Genomic DNA, 19,088 nt, shown 5'->3' on the forward strand with positions numbered 1-19,088 from the left:
TTATGAAACCCTAGAACAAATTTAGGTATAAAGTGTGATACCTAATTTGTGCATGAACCATGGTATCAAACCATAGTACAACAATAGATCTCAAGTATGGTCAGTGATTTGTAAACTAACAATAGTAGAATACCTCAGAATTGCAATAAGTCTCAGATGAAATTGCTTATTTTTTAATGATCAGCAACATAAACCATTAGAATAGAAATAGAACATGAATTTAAATGCTGATCTACCTAAGAACAACAATATCAAACTCACATCAGATCTTTAAAAAATTCGCAAAACCTTCCAACAAACATGGTGCAATGGCAGTTATGGGTATCGGCAATGTTCAATGGTAGCAATGTTGGGACATATGGTGGAGGTGTATAGAAACAATATATGCCAATAGAAAACCTTGAATGAAGTCTAATTTTCATAGTAACAGAAACAAATAACAATTATCCTTACTTTGGCACTCCAAACAACAAATACTGATGATGAACAGCAAGAACATATGTTGATGTATATTCAAAATCAGCAATCACAATGATTTTGTTTCAAGTATAATCCAATAAAATCCTCTACAAGATGCAATCTTCAATTATTAATTACAGTGACGGTGTGCAAGCTGAACATGTCTTCATTTTTGTGAGCACACATGTGAATGTAGTTATAACAAGAAGTCACCATTAGAAAAGTGGGCAATGCTAGAATTTGGATATAAGAAGAAGGCGGAGAGGGTTTTTTGGTTAAAATCTTTAGAGCTGGGCATTTAGTTATTGTTTTAGATAATCATCATATTTCATTTCCTTGTGTGTAACCAAAACTACCAAAGAAAATACAAAACTAAGATAAGCATGCAAGTGATTCAAAGAGTCCAGCATAACAAGAAAGAGGGTACTGAAATGGCTGACTTGTCCATAATAATGCTGAAATGAGAATTTTATGAAAATCAATGTAGTTCCAAAATCATGGAAGACTTTGAATGACAATGAGATTTTATTATCTGAAAATGCATGGGATGAGAATAGGATGATGCTTCTTGTCCTTGGAGCAAGATGAGCATGTCTTCAAAACAGTGAAGTAGTTGTATTCAAATTCTGAAATATGTAGTAGAATTCAAGAATATGACATAAACTAGTTGTGGTAACGTTTGTTTTGTGTGCATAAACTACTGCACTTAGAAATGTTGGTCTAGGGAAGTTGTCAATGATTGAATTGTGCTAACATTTGTTTTGTGTGCATAAACATCTATTCTTAGAAATATTGGTCTAGGTAAATTTCTGAAGTATGATGCTTTTTTATTGGTCTAAATCTCCTGAATTTTAGTGACTCCTTAAATCTCTTTAGGTTTTTTGGTCCATGTATTTTTTTTAAAAGGTGGGGGGAGTGCTGAGTTTTACATAGGTCCTTGTGTTTTGTTGATCAACTTATATGGATGGTTGATTTAACATATGTGTTCACCTTGCTTCTTTGTTGATCAGTATTAGTTAGTGCTTTTGGTCTACATGTCCTGAATTAAATTTGGTTCTTAGCAATTTTCTTATTGCTTTTGGTCCATATATCTTTTTTTGAAAGGTTAGATTGAGCTTCTAAAATAATTGAAGTTTTTTTCCTTTTTATTTGCAATCAAGTAGAGAATAATGTGGAAGAGTTCATAATGTCTAATTTAATTTTTTCAATTGTACTTTTGGCCTAATTCAATTGTAGTTTTATAACCCAAAGCACATGCCCCCAGAGGAGTTCTTGAAACCTATCTCGTTTGTTTCATCGTAATCAGAAACTAGAAATTTTTTATTTATCTTTCATAATTTTATATTTTTTCATAAGTTAGCGATATGTTGTACCTCCTTTTGTTTGCAAAGCCTGTGAAATAAAACTTCATTGCTTCTTATAACTTGGTAGCGCAAGATGAAGGAGATGCTGGTCATGAGATTCTAGACATTTTTTTAAGAAAGGTAAATTAGTTCTTTTATCTTCCAGAGTTCCATAACTTGGTACGCTTGTTTTTTAACATTTTTTGGATTTACAAAGTGACACTTTTAATTGCAATCTGTTTTCTAGGCACCCGAGCTAAATATGAATGTAGATGCAAGTGTTGTTTAACGAATACTTCACAAATAAGTGATTTCATGACATGCGAAGATTGTATATATATGTGCACAAACTGAATTTGTTACATGGTAAAATCCCAAGGAAATGGAAGTGACAAATTTGGAACAAGTTTTGAAAAACCATAAAGGGCATGAAAAACCATCAAGCTCCACACCCAGCTGGTAATGATTTTGTGCGCTGGCTATAGCTGTACAATTTCCCTAGAGACTTTGGAGAAGTGATTTACCTTCATAAACCTTACTGCTCAGATGATCTGATGTATTATTTGTACCTTGGGTGTATGGCTGGTGAAGACACTAAAAACGCTCACAATCTCTCCAGTATGATGGCTGAAAATCAGTAGTTCACTAAATTTGCTGCCAAAAATCTTCAGATCTGCATTACTATTACATTTTGTTTTTAATGATCTGTAATTTTTCTTTCCAGTCTATAAATGGGAATTTAAGGATTTTCTGCAATGTTTGTTCTTGAACCTGACGTACTTTATAATTTCTCAAATTTTCATTACCTAATTTTCTCATAGACATGAGTTTAAGGGGTTTTCATTTTTAATGATGCTACAGGAATTTGGGTTTGGGGTACACCAACAGACATGGATATTGGCGGAGTGCGGGCATCTGTTCTATTTCTTGATACTGAGGGTTTTGAAAGTGTTGGAAAATCCAATGTCTATGATGACAGGCAAGTTTTAAAGAAATAATTTTAAGTAAGAAATGCATTTAGCCATCCGTTAAATAAGTTACATTATAACTATTTATGGGCTTTAATCTACAATGTGAGATGCTTATTTTGTTGGCAGGTAATTTAAATAGGAAGCGTTTTCTACTGTTAATGTCTGAGAGTTTGTCTTATAAATGATATCTAAGTTTATTTGTATTCATCGCAATCTCTAAACAAATTTTCTCTACTTTGTTGTCAAGACAATTTGTTAATACTGCTTTGGTAAAATATGAGAAACTTGCTATCAAAATAAAGGTCAAATTTTAAGTGCTTGATCTACTCTAATCAATCAGCCATACCCGGTTGCAATAAGAAAATTCACGAGAAATGCAACAAAATAGATTTGGGTTTTAAGCAAATTCTTGTTTGTGGCACTGAATTATGTTTTCTCATTTTGCTTGCAGTTTGTTGCCGACGAAGTGTTTTTTGCTGAGCTAAACGAGGTTCTCACATGTGAGCTTGCAAAGGATGGATATTCAGGTGGAGGTCTGCGTGACTCCTATGCGTACAGAGATCATCATTCGGGCTACTCGTACTTAGAATGTGCTTGGTAAGAGGTTTACTGAAAAATTTGAGGCAAGTCAAGTTTTATCTAATTGAATGGAAAAAAATTGGCATATTGATAATTGAGCATTCTGTTGAAGAATCAACAACCTATAATTTTTTCTCTATTTCTGGTAGCCTTCTCTAGTATCTAGCCAACTAACACAGAAGAAAATAGATCTGAATGATTGTTAGGCTACAGTTTGTATAACAAAAATGAGCAAAACAAAATCACAACACTACAAAAACCTCAAACTTTCACCAAACCCCAAGTTGAGAAGACATCAGAATCGTATGGCAAAAAAATAGAATGTAGGATAACACCTTCTCTGATATCAATCAATAATTATACTTTTAAGAAATCCATATTGATGCATAGTTGTCTGCATTTGCTTTTCTAAAGATAGTTTATGTCAGTGCAAGTGTCTGTGACTGTTGTAATAGGCATCCCATGTTTTTAGGCATCTCCTCATGCCAAGAAACATAATTCTTCCACTGGGAAACACCCATTTCTATTCCCCACAACATGCATTGGTGGAGATTTGCTGCATCCACCCTCATTTGTACCCACCTTCTCATCAAATAGTCTATACATCTCCATTCTTAAAAACAATATGTTACTGAGTCATGTTAGCTATTGATATAGTTACCAACAAAAGATGAAGGATCCATCTAAAGAGCAAAGTGATTCAAAAACAAAAAACTTACAAATTCTAGATGCCTTAGTGTAAACTATAGATGAGTTGTACTACTGTAAGAGGCTTTTAATGATGTCTCCCAGAATTTCAACCCAGAATACCAAGATGGGGATTCTGAGTAAATTAGTTTGATCTTTTTGGCCTGTTCAAAGTTTGTTGCAAATTGTAACAATCTTCTTTGTGCTGTTGTACCATTTTTGTTGTCGGATCTGAACCTGCACTCACAAAAAAGTGGAAAAATAGTTGTGTTGTATGGGGGCTTGCCTAAGTCAAATCCAATGTTGGCATTCCCACCTCCACAACAACTATTATGATGAAAATGTGTGTCCTAGGGAGGATGGCAACAAAGCAATAATGAAATATTGAAATGAAATGATTATACCATAGATATGAAACCCTCCCATGAAGTTTTGCCTAAAGTTGTGGATGTAATGCCCTTTATGGAAGTCCTACAAGTGTTAATGCAATAGCATGTCAAGCATGAGTTTTTACTTAAAATGGAGAATGCTTGTAGCTTGCTGCTCAATATGCTGATAACTCAGAATTTGAATGTTGTATTAGATTAATAAACTCCTTAGAGTTGCTTAGACATCATGAATAATAGAAGTTGTGCCTTTATATAGGGATGACAAGGTATTTTCAAATGTAGGTTGACAACCAACAATCTAATGCAAAGAGCAAGACAAGATACGAATGGTTTTTCCCAATTTGGGAATTTATATTTAACATTAGCTTTCCTAAATTTAGGTGTTGTCTGCTCTACTCTTTGACATTTATGAAATTGTTACATTTCCATCACCCAAGACATCCAAACCAGCAAACTGCTCAGTTTCTTCAGTAAACTTGCCATTATCATCTACAGGAGACAGTACTGGAAGCTTATATTTCATGCTAGTCAAAAAATCTTCTTGGCTATGGCCTAGAGTAGTATGAACCAGCCTTGTTCCGGATTCTATCATAGACAGTTTGTTGATTAGTTATTGTCGGTGTTTGATTAGTTATTGTAGGTGTTTTTAAGGCATTCTATAAAACGGTTCACATGCCTTGTGTATGATTTGACATTTTGCATGCATCCTGCACTCTCTCATCCGGCTGATGATGGATTATAGAGAGTGATCTAAAACGATGATACTAAAAATACACAATCAAATCCAAAATGAACTTGCATTACAAATGGATTGTGGAAATCTGATATTGTTAATTTATATGTTTAAGTTGTGATTGTCCTGGTAGACATGCATGCAAAATTAACAATATCAGATTTCCACAATCCACTTGTAATGCAAGTTTGTTTTGGATTTGATTGTGTTTTTTTTTTTAGCATCATCATTTCATATCACTCTCTGTAATCCATCATTAGCCAGATGAGAGTGTGCAGGATGCATGCAAAATGTCAAATCATACGCAAGGCATGTGAACTATTTTATAAAATTCCTGAAAAAAAAATTACACCCAAGTGTTGGTTGAAATTTTGACCAATGCACCATCATTGGTCGAAATTTACTTGCAGCATGGTCTGGAAGGTTTTTGACCAACCAGTATGTTGGTCAAAATTTCAACGCAAAAATTTTCAACCAATTGGTTGGTCCAAATTTCGACCAACCTAGGTCCAAATGTCAACCAATAATGGTCGAAAAATGGGCTCAAATGTACTAGTGGTTGTCCAAAAAATTTCAGTCTTAGAAAATTTTACTTCTTGGATGCCTTTAGGCCCGGAGGGAGAAAGGGTTAGGTTTATTTTTCACTTGGTTTTAAGCTTGATTTTCTAGAACGACTAATTTTATCCTTAGGCCGAACAAATCTCAAAGAATAACACTTGGCAAGATAAATTTGTGAATTTTGAACTTAGATGATTTTTTTGAAAATTTGGATATAATTGTATAAACTTGAGTAATTTTCAAAAAATGAAATTTTGTTAGATCTAGTTTTTCTAGCAAATCTTGAAAAAAAAATTCGGTGAAAAATTTAATTTTGTGATGGTGAAATCAAATTGGAAAAATCAATTTTAGATTCTAAACAAGTGATTTATTTTTGTCAAAAATTTTTTTGGCAAAATCGATTTTGGATTTGAATTGAAAATTTGGCATTAAATGGGTTAAATTTGCCTTGAAGATTTTAAAATATTTAAAGAAATTAGTAATTTAAAATTGAAAAAATTGACCTTGGCTTGCCAAATCTGATTTTTAATGATATATTAATTACTAAATCATCATTAAATGAAAATGTTTAGCATCTGAAAGGCTTTATTAATTTTATTTTTGCAATTTTGGTCTAACCGACAATTTAAAAATGCAAATTTCATTGTGGCAAAATTAATTTTTGGCTTATCATTTAATTAGGACCAGATTGTGCAATAATTAATTTTATTTTTTTCTCTCTTAGGTGCAGGTCAGCCAGCTAGAGAATGCATGTGGATTGGAAATAAGAGGGATCTCCTTCCCCTTATCTCCTCATTTACTCCATCCTCCTCTCCCATCCTTGGCGATTTTGGCAAAGGGCAATTTTCTCTTCTCTTTAGCGGATTATCTCTTGGAGCAACTTCTTCCATTCTTGGCAATTTTTCTTGGTGAAGGGAGAACATTTTCAGACTTAGCAACTTTTTGGAGCAGCTCTATGTGCTTTAGCAAATTCTCTTGAGGGGCAAATTTTCATTGCTTGGTGATTTTACTTGCAATTGTGGACATTTTCAGACCTTGGCGATTTTTTATGGAGGCAGATTTTTTGCATTGTTGGGAAATTTTTCTCCTTCCATTAGGGTTGTGATTTGTGCTCTAGGTGACTCGAGGGGGGCAGATCTGAAACTTTTCATTGTTTGGTGATTTTTTGCTAGGTCTGATTTTTGCTAGAGAGATGTGATTTTTCTCCTAGTGGTTGGCTGATTTTGGTTGGTGAAGAAAACAAGTGATTAAATCTGATTTTTTGACACATGCATGGGCAATTTCAAGTGGACAGAATTCTGATTTGTTTAGCTAGGGCATCAATATTTGCAAAGGGCTTGAAATTCTTAGATCTGATCCAAAATTCAAAAGGAGATCCGGCCATTGGTAAAAGTAAATTCAATTTATTTAGAGTTGAAAGTGGTCCTTGAGTGGATTTTGGTCTTTTGTTCTCGTCTAGTTTTGTTTCTCTTGGTTCTTCTTGCATTCATCATCCACCACTTCATCATCCTATCTGTAGCTTGAAGATTGGAGATTGATAAGGGTAGAATTCATGATAAGACATTTGAAGAGGCAAAAATAAGCTAGACCACCTTAGGTTGAAGTTGGGAGATATAAGTGTAGTCCATCCTAAGGCTCGAAGAGGTAGAAATAAGTGGTAGTCCCACCCCTAGGTTAAAGATTGGAGATTGATAAGTGTAGTGATAGGACTTGGCGAGGCAGAAATAAGTTAGAATCTATCGATAGAAAGAAGGTTGGAGATCGATAAGAGTAGTCCATCACTTAGAATGAAAGGGCAGAAATAAGTGCTTAGGATGGTAGATGTTAGTACAAGCAAGAACCCTAAGGGAACAAACACTAAGAAAGACAAAGAGGATATGATGCCCAAAACAACTTTCTTGTCTAAAATGAGGTGAATAACCAATACCAATGTTGGTACAGTAAATATGAAATAGGTAAAGGATAGACTAAAGGAAGGACAATCCCCCATGGCAAAGAAAATATACAGAAGTGGAATTGTACATGTAGTAGCTTTTCCTCCTATCTTGCCTTGTTCAGAATTAGTTATGAAGTGTGCATCTAAGTTTGATCTGATTAGTAAATCCATCATTTTTGATAAAGGGAATAGGGTGTTGGCCAACATTGGCAGACAGGCGATCAAAGAAGCATTTAACATTCCCTAGTACAAGAGCATGACAGTGGTGATGATGGATCAAGTAGCCAAGTCATTTCAGGATAACCAGGAAGCTTATTTCATCCATCTAAAACAAGATTGGCTACACGAGGGAAAGAAAGGAAAAACCAGATCATCAAGGTTCACACTGGCAGATTTTAAATCAGAATATGGCAATCTCATTGTGCTCCTATGCTAGATCATGGGCCTAACTCAAGGTATGCAATTTGAAAACTGGATGAATTTCTTTGTTGATGAAATTGAAAAAGAAAAAAGAAGATTTGATTAGGCTAGGATCATAAGTGAGAATCTAGAATTGCAACTTAGAACCGCACAAAACCAAATGCAATTCTACATGGGATCTTATCTGTTTTACCTAATTGCTAGATTATATAAAAGTCCCTGACTTAAGGCCTTAGGAGAAATTGGCAGTGGGTCGGGGCAACATTTAGTGCATGAATGCTATCCACAGCTTCATTTACACAACAACAAAGATTACAAAATGTTTTGTGATGCCTTTGCCATGAAGAAAATAAGGATGTTACATGGGACACTTGCTAGGAGACTCTCATCGGAAGTAGAAGCAAAGATAAAGAAGTATGGGAGTTGGTTCATCCAATTTCTACAATTCACCTATATTACAGTAGTAGGAAGTATAGTTTGTCCCAAGAGGCTTCCAAGATACCCACTCGACAAGGTAGTTTTGATGGAATTGGCTAGGCAACTTGAGCATTATGAAAGAATAATGAGACTCGAAGGTAAGATAGGAATTACCTTCTCATTCAGAATTGGCAATGATATTGGCTTTGCAGCTACGGAGAAGGAATTGGAATGTTATCATCTAGGATGGTACAAAAAAAGGCAAGGATTTGATCCTAATGGTCTTATCAAGGTATCTCACAGAAATGCATTTAAACATGTTCCCACTATAGAAGATTTTTGGGCCAATGCCAAGGATGACTTTCATGTGAGAAAGCTAGCCTTCTCAAGATTGTTGGTGAACATGATGAGAAATATCAAATGGAGAGGCCTTGATATTTTTGATCAACTAGAAGATGATGGAGATGTGCTAAGAAAAGATTATGATACAGTAGAGGGAACAAAGTTAAATCCAGTAGATTGGGATGATCATCAGGATCCTTCCTTGGAAGTAGTCACAAGGACAATAGATTTGCATACTGATTCGTGGTACAATGAAAGATTAAGGAAGCTACATGAATTCAAAGATTGGATCCATGATACAATCCAAGATGGGCAAAATTTCTTGCCTTCCTGTATCTCAACATTTTGGTCATTAGTGACTGTTAGAAACAAATTTAGAATATTTGAAGAGGAGTGGAAGGATTTCCTTTCAATCAAGGATTTAGCTATTCCTAAGCTATAGGCATTCATTGGGCTACTAGAGAAATATTTGGAAAGGGCCAAGTTGATTGATGGAGGATTGAGTATGGTTGAGTCTTGGTTTGTTGTCTTGACTACCAAATTGAGAACACTTGAGGAGATACAAAATGTAGTTGCACAACATAGCCCAATTGTCGACACTTCCATTTCAACCATGGTAGGCAACATTGGGGCGGCACTTGATTTTGAAGACATCAGAGAAGAGGACATTATTGTGATAGGGCTTGGATCGAGATTGGACGAGTTAGGAAAGGCTGCTATCAAGAAGAAACATTTGGGCACCATTTCCTCCCTCAATGCCTTTATCGGTTATCCAAAAGAGTATGAGAAAGACCATGAGAAGACACTACAGGTAGAAAGTAGCATGATGAAACCGGTTGAGCTCAAGATAAAGCATACACCTTGCCCTCCATGGAAGAAGTCAACAAAAGGCTAGCTAAGTTCATTGCATTAGCTAAAAGAATGAAGGAAAAAAAGAGATTTATATTAGAAGATCATTTGATGTAAGCCCAAGTGGCAATTTCTCTTTCTTCTAGGGTAGGACAAGTATCTAAATTTGATTGGCCACCATTTTGGTGCCTTCTCATTGGTTGCTACTTGTTGGTAAATAGATTTTTTCTTCTTTGATTATGACTCTTGAAAGCCCAAATTAGGAACAATATCTGATTACAACAGTTGAAAAGCCACTTATGAGTAAACTGGCTTCTCTCTGAATTGATAAGTACAGCTCCCTATGATAGATTTGCAATGAATTGTGTTTTGCTTCTTGTCCTAAGAACAAAAGAGTTGAACCAAGCCAGACCTAAACAAAATCTATCTCAAGTAAAAAGGAGTTTTGAAGAATTGATTAAGTTGATGAACTTGCAATTGATTAAGTTGATGAACTCGCACATCTTATGAACTCATAAAGCTTAATAGTGTGATTAACAATATTGAACTTAGTTAATTTTAATCTAAACTATAGTTAGCTTAATATGAAAAATGCTTTAAAGATCTCTCTTTGAACATGCAGTGATACTACCTATCACATCTATTCACTGTCTTGAAACAGAGAAGCAAAACTTCATTCTTCCTTTGCTTCAATTAGACAAAACAGAAAGCATAAAACTATAATTAATAGAAATGGAATAGAAAATAATTGATACAAAAATACCATTAATTGTCTCTGCAATATCAAGTATTTCACACCAAAAATTTGTTGACCTCCTATTGATCTTTTAATTTCATACATATATGATTTTGAGATGACTGTTACAATGGAAGTTCAATTGGTTCATCTTCTCAAAAATGACAAATGGCAAGACACCAATTTTTTGTATTAATATAATTACATAAGAAAGTAAATAAGTGGATGCAGAATATGAATCACTTTGACTTCTTCCCTTTTTCTGCTTTCACTCTATAGGCCTTGGTAGCAACTATGATTGGGATGAGTTCTTCATGCTTAGGCACATGTATGTTGGTGTATCTCAATAGCCATTTGGAATTTTCTTTGGCCAACTCCTTCACAACATTCAATTAACTTGGTAGCTCCTCTATTGTCACGTGTATGCATCCACTTAGCGTCTAGATTTTTGCAACTCTATTTTTACTACTAGAAGGTACACTAGACAAATTATCCAAGAATTTGGAGAAGTTCTCCTTCATGACATTTATCCTAATGAGTGCTTTTCCTTGGCCACTAGTCTGTGAATCTATATGTAGCCCCTTCATGAGTTTGAATCCTTTGTCTTGGGTCTTCTTTACTTTATCCTTTGTTTCTTTGAGTCCCTTTTCTGCTGACAGGATCATTTCTGTCTTGAATTGCATGCTCTGAAGCCACTTGAACAAATGTTCGTCTCCCTTTGGCAAGATTTTTGCTTCAACAACTTCTTTTGCCTTCATCTAAATGATCATCTTTAGAAGGGAGACGCAATCATCACACTTTGTCCTTTCTCTAGCAAGAGTATTGCTATTTGATAAGATGTTATCCTTCTTCGCTCCAATCTTAGGATAGCATTACCAATTTGTTCTATAATAGCAGCTCCCTCTGATTTGAGCTTCTCAATCCATTCTTTACCAATTTGACCAAAGTGCCTATCTTCTTGAAGTTGAGAGATGAGGGCCTGAACCTCAACAATAGTGGGATTTTTGGTTACTGATACTCCAGAGATAGTTGCTTATGGAGTAACCAACTATCTGATGAACCTATTTAATTCTTTTATCTCAGCCTTCATTCTGGTCTTTGACAACTTCAAACTTTCTAATTGTCCCTCAATCACCTCATTGGTTGACTTCCACAAGCCAACTTTGGTGTCATGCCTTGCCTCTCCAAGGTCCACTGAGTGCAGACTAAAATCATTAGCAGTCATATCTTCAATCCTTCCTCCTTTGTTGGGCTTGGCTATCTCCATTGTCAAGTGCCTTGTTTTTGGATCTTGCCCAAGTATAGACAAAGTTTTATGCTTCTTTATCTTGGTTAATGCAGATCCAAAATGAACTGCGAGGGATACAATGTCTTTGGTAGGGACACTTTCATCTTTCCTTTTCCTCTTTCTTTCTAGAGTATCTTCCAACCAAGAGTCAGTGCCTATCACTTTGGAGGCCATCCCAAGTGATTCTATAGTAAACATCTTCTTTCGAATTGGAGTGATTGTCACCACAGTTGAAGAGAAGGGATTCTTTAGATCTTGAGAAATGAGCTTTGAAGAGCTCTACCCTTTATCTACCTCTAGAGTCTTCTTTTTTGCCTCACTAGACTTAGTGGACTCACTACTATTGCTCTTTCCATCTCCTAAATCTACTATCTGTATTGGGGAGCCACTTGGTTGTAGAAGTGTAGCACTTACTAGCAGAACAGGGCTATGATGAGGAGAGAAAACTGCAGTAACATGGGGAGAAGGAACTGGAGAAACATGAGGGGATGGAACAGGTGTGACATGGGGGAATGGGACTGGAGTGGTAGTACTATCCTTTGGCTCCTTCGTCTTCTTTTCCTCAGCACTAGTTTGGGTTCTGATGACTGGGAGGGAGCCACCATGACAAGTCTTAGCTATGGGAATGCTCTTGTCTTGAGGTTGATCACCTCCTCCTAAAGGTTGAGCTAGTCCTTGAGTGGTAGCTATTGTTACACCTAGTGTAGCACTCTGGAAGGAAGAAGGCATTGCAACTACTGGAGAGGCTTGAGTGGCTATACCTTTACTTCGGCTCCTCTTGGTCATCCATTCAACCCACTTCCCTATTCTCTTGATGATTTTGGCCATCATAACATCTAAATCCTCCTCAGCGTCCTCATAAGGCTCTGAATTGATACGAATGCTCCTTATCTTAGTTAAATATGTATTGCTAAACATATTTTGTCCATCGTCCTCCAATCCTTCAACATTGAAATTGATACCATATGTCTTAATTTGCTCCACTATGAGCCGAATGAAAGCACAATCTTGGCTTTCAAGTTCATCTTTACAGTCCGCCCAATAGTCTTCAACAATGGTAATGTGTTTGATCACACTTCCAATCTGTAACACATCCCTTGCATATCCATTCCGATCAAACATAGGTCTCATGACCTCATATGCCTCCAATTTGTATTTCATCTCTGACACTTTGAGCATATTCTTTGTATCAGAGTGGCACTCACAACTGTAAGCTCCAACCTTCATAGGGAATTCATACCCTTTCTTCTTCAAGCACATTCACCTACACCACCTGCCTCATAATCTTTATCAGCACGATCATGTCATTTGGGTACCTGGGTAGCTTCAAGGGGAATCCATCGAAGGCTGCAAGACACAAATATGAGAAAGATGATAATTGGATAAAATAGCTCCTAAATTGACTAATAGCCATCATTGCCTCTGGGCTGAACCTCCTCTCTGGGCATCCTTGAAGTTCCCTATAAATTCTCATTGTAAACACGTCATTGACTTTGACATATTTTGCATAACTATTTTGCAATTGCAAACATTGATAGAACTCATAATATTTCACATCATCAGGAAAATTTTCCATTCTTGGAAGGCACAGCCACAACTATAGAGATGCTAGCATATAAATCAGAAAAGAAGACATATAAAAGGTGTTGTAAAACTTTGCAGCACTGAGAGCTTTGGACAGATTCTCACTTACCTCATAGGCCCAATCAATATATAGTGTATCTGAACAAATAATTTGTACCAAAAAGAAATACTATTCAAAAAAATTTAAAGCGTCTAGCTCACCTTTCAATCTGTGTAGGAAAACTAGAATATCTACAATCTCAGGCTTGAGATTAGTACCAAATAGGGTTTTGGGGACCTTACTCTTGGTGCCCTGTGGCTTTTGAAACCAGGATTGCATGATTTTTTTTTCTCCACACCATCTTTTTCAAGGAGAACTCAAAGACTGCTCCTCCTACTATCAATTCCAAAAACTCCTCTCATTTTGGGACTCGAAGGCAATTCACCACAGTTTGCCTATCAATGGAGATTAGTATTGTATGATCAGGTAGCAAAATTTGTCTGGTATCTAGATTATAGTGATTTATGCATTCATAAATCAATTCTGGAGCTTGGACTGCCACTAGGAAACTAGTTGCCTCTACTAGTCCACTTCCTTGGAGCTTCTCGATTATAGGATGAATCAATTTCCAACCTCAACCTCCTTTGGGAATCTTGTATATCATAAAAGTGGAGTGAAGTATCTGTTAAATTCTACAATGTGGACTTAATCCCATTTAGCCCATCAAACCTTGCAAATCTGGTTGCCATTCTATTTGAAAAAGAAGTAAATTGAAACTTTGAATTTAGATGAGCCATAGAGAATTGAATTCGCAAGCATAGAAGATTTAAAAGTGTTGTACAATTTAACAAAATTCAATAATTTGAAAAATTATTATGTTTCCCTCTATATAGAAATCCTAATTCATTTGTTAAACTTCAAGATCCATGCCACATGAATGAATTAAAGGATAAATCTGTTGAATCAGTAAATGTAGGAGCTTCTAATGGACATTTTGGTGTCTTTTCACTATTTTTGTTGGCCCAACAGTAACTTTCCTTTCTTTCATACTTAGCTTTCCATTTTCCATTCAGTTTCAAAGAATTAAGAATAAGGAAATATCTGCCTAGCTAGATTCTACTCAGTATACCTTTCCAACAGTGGTTAGATTATTTCCATTAACATCTTAAGATGCCTTGTGTGTAATTCATGACCCTAATTTGCTTATAGAGTTGATTTCTTTATGAATGTGGAAAATCACCCTCATGGGTTGAAAACCTGCCGAGGAGAAGGTGATTTTTGTTTTTCTACCTAGGTTTTATTTGCACTTTATCTTTTGGGTTAACATTTCCTCTAGGTTCAAAAAATCTAGAAAGGACTATGAAAGTCGAAGTTGGACTTCCTTGCCTCTTTCCTTCACAATTGCCTTTGGTGGAAAACAGACTTCATGGGTCGAAAGCCCACCGAGGAGAAGTCATTTTTGAGTTTTTTGCTAAGGATGATTCTGAGCATCATGATGAATCCCAAAAATGTGAATTTTCCATAAAGCAACTCATTATCTTCTTACCTCAATGCATAAGCCTCATTTGTTAATCTTTGTGGGGAATCACCTTCATGGGTTGGAAACCCACTGAGGAGAAGGTGATTCTTAATTTTCCGCAAACTTCATTCTTTCATAGGAAAAACATGATAAACCATGAACAAGTTCAGCTTTGTGAATAACTTTATGAATTGCAAGAATCTCCATCGAATTAGGTACTAAGCTACCCATGGACTCACGACATCAAGGAAAATCCACCCGACCATAAAATGTGGGAGAAGGGAAAGATGGAAAATTCGATGGAAATTCTTTTCACCTAAGGGGAAAATCTAGACCTAGATATACTTAGACCAAATTGAAACACAAAAAATCTCCACTTTTGCAAAAATGGATATAGGGTGAAAAGTGGGGCAACACTACTTTTCCACTTTTTTCATTGGTCCATTGATGTGGTGGCATCTTCTCATTGGCTGATGGGATGGCTAAGATTCAATCTAGATCATTGGTTTTGCCTCTTTATCTCTACCATTGGTTGTACATTTTGGTCTCTATATAAGACCATTTGCTCTCATTTGTAATGGTTGAAGAAAATTGTTGCAATGATAATGCCAAAAAATCACTTTTCTTTCTCATTTTTGTGACTTGCATGATGATTAAGAGCTTTTGGTGTTGTGGCATGGTTTCTACTTCCACTAATTTGAATAAGATTTTCATTTTGAAATTTTAAAAGTAAGTTTCATTTCAAGTTGTTAAGTAAGAGTAAAGTAGAGGGATAGTTGCATGGTAACATTAGTAGATGTTTGATAGGGATCTATAACTTGGCCACTAGCATCCTAGTAGCTTGTTGGGAAGCCTTGTGTGGTAAACTAGTTCATTTTTCTTTGAATCATTGCATCTATGGAGGTGGAGCTGTTGGCTAACTTTCATTAGATTTGATCCCTATCTATTTGCTAATCTTCCATTCATAGAAGCAGAAGCAGAATAGCAAGTAGTTAGGAGTTGGAGTTTTAAAGAGGAAAGTTAGGAAGTTGTAAGTCACAAGAACATTCATCACTGAATCACCATCACTAGCATTCCATCAAAGTCCAAATTGTCCTCAAACAAATAGCATAAGGCCACGTACATGATTACCAGCAAATCACATCAATATACTAAGTTAGTATCCATAGGTGTAAGGAACATTGGAGTTCTTGCTTATGTCTTCATATCTGTATCAGATATTCATTTGCTAATGTGTTATGTAGTGGTACAAAAACTAACATCAACACTATCCTACCCAAGAAGAAGAAGAATTTTCCACTTGGGCTTACATCAAATAATCTTCTAATATAGTTCTACCCCTTTCTTTCATCCTTTTAGCCAAAAGCAATGAACTTGGCTAGCTTGTCATTGACTTCCTTCATCGGAGGGCAAGGTGTATGTTTCATCTTGAGCTTAGTTGAGTTCATCATGTTGCTTGCTACTTGCAATGTCTTCTCATGATCTTTCTCATATTCTTTTACATATCCGATAAAAGCATTGAGGGATGCAAGGATGCCCAAATGTTTCTTCTTGATGGCAACCTTCCCCAACTCATCTAATCTTGATCTGAATTCCATCTCATTGACATTCTCCTCTTGTCCACTTGAATTATCCCTTTGGTCTTTAGCCTCAATTATGCTCTCTATTGACAGTGCCACATTTTGTATCTTTGTTGGAGGTTCCTGATGTTCTTTACTTTTCTCAACCTCCAAAAATTTCTTCTTGCTCTTAACTGTTCTTCGACTGGCTACTACCTTCACCTTTCAGTCCGATTGACTCTTCTGGACCTTCCTTTGGTTTCATCATCTCATAAATAAGGTGTACCCTTTGACTTTGTAATTTCCTTAGCTTCACATTGTACCATGAATTGGTGTGCAGATCAACTATCCTTGTAACTACTTCCAAGGATCTTGGTGATCATCCCAATCCACTAGATTCAAATCAAAGTCCCATCCACTGTATCATAATCTTCTCTTAGCACATTTTCATCATCTTCTAGTTGATCAGGAATATCAAAGCCTCTCCATCTGATTGCCCTCATCATGTTCACTGACAATCTTGAGAAAGCTAGCTTTCTCACGTGAAATCCATCCCATGCATTGGCCCAAAAATCCTCTATAGTAGGAGCATGTTTGAATGTATTCCCATGAGATGTCTTGATAAGACCATTAGGATTGAATCCTTGCTTTTCTCTATACCATCCTAGATGATAACATTCTAATTCTTTCTCCACAGTTGCAAAGGCAACAATATTGGGGCAACTATCATTGCCAATTCCAAATGATTAGGTAATCCTTGTCTCACCTTTAAGTTTCATCATTTTGTCATAATGCTCAAGTTGCCTAGCCAACTCCATCAAAACTACCTTGTTGGGTGGGTACCTTGGAAGTCTCTTGGGACAAACTATAATTCCTACTACTCTAATATAAGTATCATACTTTTAGATGAACCAACTCCCATACTTCTTGACTTTACTTCTATTTCCATTAAGAGTCTCTTAGCAGGTGTCTCTTGCAATATCCTTACTATTTTCATGGCAAAGGCATCACAAAACATCTTATAATTTTTGGTGTTGTGCAGATGAAGCTGTGGATAGCACTCATGCACCAAACATTATCCCAACCCATTTCCAATTACTCCTAAGGCATTAAGTCCAAGATTTTCATATAATCTTGCAATCAAATAAAAAAGATAGGACACCATGTAGAATTGCCTTTGATTTTGTATAGTCTTAAATTGCAATTCTAAATTTTTGCTTATAATCCTAGCCCAATCAAATCTTCTTTTTTCATTTTCAATTTTCATCAATAAAATAATACATCCAGTTCTCAAATTGCAAACCTTGAGCTAAACCCATGATCCGACTGAGAAGCACAATGAGATTGTCATACCCTGATTTGAAATCTGACATAGTGAGCCTTGATGATCTAGTAACTCCCTTCTTGACTTCATGCAACCAATTTTTCTTTAGGTGAATGAAGAAAGCCTCCTAATTATCTTGAAATGACTTGGCCACCTAATCCATCATTACCATGGTCATGCCTTTGTACTAAGGGATATTAAATGTTTCTTCAACCACTTATCTGCTGATGTTGGCCAACACTCTCTTCCCTTTATCAAAAATGATGGACTTAGTAACAATATCAAATTGGGATGCACACTCCATCACTAATTCTAGACAAGGCAAGGTAGGAGGGAAGGCTGTTGCATGTACAATTTTGCTTTTGCAGATTTTCTTTGCCATGGGGGATTGCCCTTTCTTCAATTTGTCTTTTAATTAGATCATGTTCACTGTACCAATATTGGTGTCACTTATTCACCTCACTTCTGAGAAGAAGGTGGTCTTAGGCATCAAAAATGATGGACTTGGTAATAATATCAAATTGAGATGCACACTCTATCACTAATTCTAGACAAGGCAAAGTAGGAGGGAAGGCTGCTGCATGTACAATTTTTTTTTTGTAGATTTTCTTTGCCATGGGAGATTTCCCTTCCTTCAATCTGTCTTTTAATTAGATCATGTTCACTGTACCAATATTGGTGTCACTTATTCACCTCACTTCCAAGAAGAAGGTAGTCTTAGGCATCATGTCTTTCTTGTCTTTTTTGGTATTCGTTCCTTTTGGATTCTTGCTTGCACTAACATCTACCATCCTAAACACTTATTTCCGCCCCTTCGTTCTAAGTGTTATGGACTACCCTTATCAATCTCCAACATTCTTTCTATCAATGGAATATAGCTTATTTCTACCTCGCTGAGTCTTATCTCTACATTTATCAATCTCCAACTTTCAATCTAGGGTGGGACTACCACTTATTTCTGCCTTTTCATTACCTTAGGATGGACTACATTTATATCTCCCAACTTCAACCTAGGGTGGTCTAGCTTATTTCTACTTCGCCAAGTGTCCTATTATGAAATCTACACTTATCTCTTCAAACTTCAACCTATCAATGACATGATGAAGTGGTGGATGATAAATGCAAGAAGAATATAAGGAAAATAAAACCAAGCAAGAACAAGAAGTTGAATTTACCTTTAACAATCTTCACCTCTAAAATGAGTAGAATTTTACTTTAATTTTGTCATTACCAATAATTGGGCCCTTTGAAATTCAGATCAGATTTCAAAAATGTCAAGCCTCCTTGCAAATAATGATGCGCTATCAAAAATCAGAATTTTGACCTTCTTGGAATCACCCAAATTTGCCAGAATCAAACTCTGGATCATGTATCTCCTTTACCACATAAAATCGCCCAAATCTAGGGCAAAAATT

The 19,088-nt window shown here is 36.0% G+C and overlaps 1 long non-coding RNA gene across 1 annotated transcript in view; it reads right to left on the reverse strand.

Moving 5' to 3' along the window:
* LOC149560248 (uncharacterized) overlaps positions 1-19,088 on the reverse strand; it is a 163,563-nt gene that overhangs the window by 8,269 nt on the left and 136,206 nt on the right. The window lies entirely within an intron of this gene.

Source organism: Cupressus sempervirens, chromosome 4 (assembly GCF_028749045.1).
Source record: "Cupressus sempervirens isolate cs-2001-9-10 chromosome 4, ASM2874904v1, whole genome shotgun sequence".
Lineage (NCBI taxonomy): Eukaryota > Viridiplantae > Streptophyta > Pinopsida > Cupressales > Cupressaceae > Cupressus > Cupressus sempervirens.